Here is a 4,099-nt window from a genome sequence, read left to right as displayed (position 1 = left end):
CAGGCTGGAGTGCAGTGGTGCAATCTCAGCTCACTGTGGCCTCCGCCTCCTGGGTTCAAGCGACTCTCCTGCCTCAGCCACCAAAGTAGCTGGGATTACAGGCATTTGCCATCACTCCTGGCTAGTTTTTGAATTATTAGTAGAGACAGGGTTTTGCCATATTGGTCAGGCTGGTCTTGAACTCCTGGGCTCAAGCGATCTGCCCACCTTGGCCTCCCAAAGTGCTAGGATTATAGATGTGAGCCACCGCGCCCACCCTCCCCAGCATTTATTGACACCTAGTTGATGCATACTCCCTGGAGGCCAACACTCCAGTCTGATAGGAGAGTCAGGCAGGCATGAGCTGTGATGTGAAGGGCTTTTTCTGAATCACAGATCTGACTCCCTACTTGAAAACTTTCTGGGAAAAGTCCTGACTGCACCAGTCCCTGGGCTGGCCAGTGTCTCCTTTCAGGAACTTCTCCACCCAAATTCCCAATATCCTGCCCTGCTGACCTCAGGGTCTTTGCGTGCAGCTGTAGTTCTGTGCCAGCTACTCTTCCCCCAGTCATCCAGCTGAGTGCCATCTCCCAGCCTCAGCTGCACAGTCCTCGGAAACCTGTCCCCAGTAGCCCTCAGGCTGGGCCAGCACCTTTCTGGGCTCCCACAGCCTCCAATTGCACTGAGAACTCGCAGTTTGTGTTTAGCTGGTTGACAGCACAGAAGGGAACTGTTCTGGTGAAACATCCAAAGGACCAGGCACAGTGGCTCACGCCTGTAATCCCAGCACTTTGGGAGGCCGCAGCCCGCGGATCACTTGAGGTCAGGAGTTTGAGACCAGCCTGGCCAACATGGTGAAATCCTGTCTCTACTAAAACTACAAAAATCAGCTGGGCGTGGTAGCATGCACCTGTAGTCCCAGCTACTCAGGAGGCTGAGGCACAAGAATCGCTTGAACCTGGAGAGGTGGAGGTTGCAGTGAGCCAAGATCGCACCACTGCACTTCAGCCTGGGCAACAGAGCGAGACTCCATCTCAAAAAACAAAAAACAGACAAAAGATTTAAACCCCATCCAACTGCCATCTGACATGTCCTGATTTTGTCCAAAGTCACACCCACAGTATAGAGAAGATTTTGGAGAGGGTGGTCTTTGCAGGGGGAGGCCAGGCACCCCTGCTGGTTCTTGTCCTGGCAACCCCCAGCGGCTCCCCAGGGAAGCCAGGCGGAGGCTTCTGGGCCAGGCTGGCTTTGGCTGGAGCCAGCTGCACTGAGTCCAAGGTGCGTGTCAGCCTCGGCCCAGCCAGCGGTGACTCATGCTGGGCCCCAGCCCAGCCCCAGGAGGTGACCCAGGACAGCGGCCTGACTTCCCCTTACAGGGCTGTGGCTGAGGGTCAGTGCCCACTTTTGCTAGGCCCGGTGGTGATCCCAAGAGACATCGAGTCCAGTCCCACCCCAAGGAGCCCGCAGTCTCCGAGCCAGACCCAAGACACCGGTCAGAACCCTGACTGGCCCGTTGCACCTCCTTTTTGGTTCCTCCCCATCTAACCATTTTATACCCCCAAATTCTTTGAGTTGTTTGTATCCCCAGGCCTGGGGCAAATTCCAACATATAGTAGGCGCTCAGAAAATGCCCATGGGATGAAAGACCGAAGCTGCCTCTAGGTACATGGAGGGGGAGATTTGGGGTTTCCTCTGTGCTGAGAACCCTTTCTACTCAGGATGAGCAGGTGTAGGTAGCAACTACCATGACCTTTGGCGCTGCCCTGCATCCTGTTCCCCAACCTCTGGCTGTGCCTTCTAGAATCCCCTCCCCCCAAGAGGTGGCAGGGATTGGCCAGAACTTGGCTTTGAGTCACAAAGCTGCTGCGGCACCAGAGCTCCAAGACTGGCCTTTCAGACCGCTGGGTTCAGCTTCAGGGGCAGGTGAGTAGGGCTGGTGGCTTTGGGGGCGGGTGAGTGGGGCTGGTGGAGGGCTTGTGTGCGAGGGTTCGTGGGGGACCCTGTCATTCTCCTCTGGCCCCCAGTGCCTTTGGAGCCCTTCTGGGCCTTCTGGGTGACTCCAAATGATGGATCAGCTCCTGGGCCCCTCAGATCAGGGGCTCTAGGGACCTCCAAAGCCTTGATGGTGGATTTGTTCACCTGTGATGGGGGACATCCTGGAGAGCCTGTTATGTCTCTTTATTATTTTTTTTAAATAGAGACATGTTGCCCAGGCTGTCTTCAAACTCTTGGGCTCCAGCAATCCTCCCACCTTGGCCCCCCACAGTGCTCGGATTATAGGCAGGAGCCACTGTGCCCAGTCAAGCCTGTTGTGTCTCTTTGGGAACCTGAGGACGGTGATCTTCCCTCTTGTGACAGATAGGGAAATTGAGGCTCAGAGGGGTTTACTCAAAATTACAGAGCCAGTCACTCGGCTTCTGTGTCTAGGGGGCCCCTGTTCCTTCTTCTCATCCCCCACAATCTCATTTCTCACTCTTTCTGGTTGAGTTCCTCTGAAGAGCTGTACCGTTTGGCTGATGAAACTTCAGTCCCTGGAATGGGCCCATTCAGCTCCCAAAGCTGCTGTCTCCAAGTTCTTTTTTTTTTTTTTTTTTTCCTTTGGAAGAGAGAAGAACAGAGTGTTCGATTCTGCCCTATTTATGTTTCTACTCGGGAACAAACGTTGGTTGTGTGTGTGTGTGTTTTCTTGTATTGGTTTTTTAAAGAAATGGGAAGAAGAAAAAAAATTCTCCGCCCCTTTCCTCGATCTCGCTTACCCCTTCGGTTCTTTCGACCGGTCCCCCCTCCCTTTTCTGTTTTGTTTTGTTTTGCTACGAGTCCACATTCCTGTTTGTAATCCTTGGTTCGCCCGGTTTTCTGTTTTCAGTAAAGTCTCGTTACGCCACCTCGGCTCTCCGCCTCCTTCTTCCCCCGCCGGGGCCTGGCGGGCTGGGCTGGGCCTGGCCCGCTTTCCCCCCACACCCCCGCCTTACTCTCCTCTCTCTGCCCCCAGCTCCTCCCCTTGTTGGGAGCGAGCAGAGAGCGGACGTCCGAGACGGGCCCGCACATCTGGCGCGCAGCGAGCGCCCTCTAGACGCGCCTGGGCGCGGGACCGGCTGATGTCCAGGTTGGGGAAGGGTCTTGGGGTCTTTGACCTGCGTTTGGAACTAGCTAATGCCCCCTTGCCTTTTGGGAAGGAGAGATTTCGAGGTGGAAAGGGCACAGCCCCAGCCCAAGGCAGGAAGGAAGAGGCAGATACTTACTGAACTTTTTAATCTTTTGGGCCTTGGTTTGCCTGTCTGTAAAATGGGGAGAACAGTCAAAAAACTTGCCCCATAAAGTTGTGAAGATTAAGAGAGTTTATGTTTACAGAGCAGTGCTTGGCTTACAGTGTAAGCTTTTATTCTCGTTTGGTGGATCAGGGGATGCTGAGGCCCAGGACAAGCTGATGGACGCAGTACCAGGAGGAAGGTGGCACAGGTGGGATCTGACTGACCCAAGAGGTCTGCCTCCAGGACTGGGATTTTCCAAGTATCTCCCTGAAGTCGCTCCTCCTCCTCCTTCCAACATCCTACTCCCCACTTTGAGGAAACCTAAGGTTCAGAGAGGTTGAGCAACTGGCTTGACCCCAGACAGCCTTTTAAGGAGACTGTGCAGAGACACTCCAGCCTTGGACTCCTCACTTCCAGAGCCTTGATCCAGGCTTCCTGCTTCTCCTGCCTGCTCTGCCCTTTGCTGTTAAGACCCTACCCCTTGGGCTTCCGACTCATTGGGGGCCCTGAGGGATGTGAATATTAGTGGCCGAGGTCACACAGCAAGTAGGGCTGGTGGCCATGTGTACCTAGCCAGCCCTGTTAGGGAGGGCCACTGAATTGTACCCATTTTACAGATGAAGAAACTTGCAGAGAATGGCCACTGTCCCTTGGTCATGGAGAAAGGCCTTGCCACCAAGTTATGTTGGGGTTGGTTTGCTTGAGACAGAGTCTCGCTGTCACCCATACTGGAGTGCAGTGGCGCCATCTAGGCTCACTGCAAGCTCCGCCTCCCGGGTTTACGCCATTCTCCTGCCTCAGCCTCCCGAGTAGCTGGGACTACAGGTGCCCGCCACCATGCCTGGCTAATTTTTTGTATTTTTAGTAGA

At 54.5% G+C, this 4,099-nt stretch overlaps 1 protein-coding gene across 4 annotated transcripts in view; it reads left to right on the top strand.

Moving 5' to 3' along the window:
• Positions 1 to 1,795: 1,795 nt before the first annotated feature.
• Positions 1,796 to 4,099, top strand: part of KIAA1683 (KIAA1683 ortholog) — a 25,683-nt gene continuing 23,379 nt past the window's right edge. For 3 of the 4 annotated variants that reach the window (XM_011925789.1, XM_011925787.1, XM_011925790.1), the window contains exon 1: positions 1,796 to 1,902. The gene's annotated coding sequence lies outside the window, so the exon portion shown is untranslated. The remainder of the gene's footprint in view (positions 1,903 to 4,099) is intronic. The other variant, XM_011925788.1, reaches the window with a different exon arrangement.

Source organism: Colobus angolensis, unplaced genomic scaffold, assembly GCF_000951035.1.
Source record: "Colobus angolensis palliatus isolate OR3802 unplaced genomic scaffold, Cang.pa_1.0 Scaffold66, whole genome shotgun sequence".
NCBI lineage: Eukaryota > Metazoa > Chordata > Mammalia > Primates > Cercopithecidae > Colobus > Colobus angolensis.
This window is presented reverse-complemented; position numbering and strand designations above follow the sequence as displayed.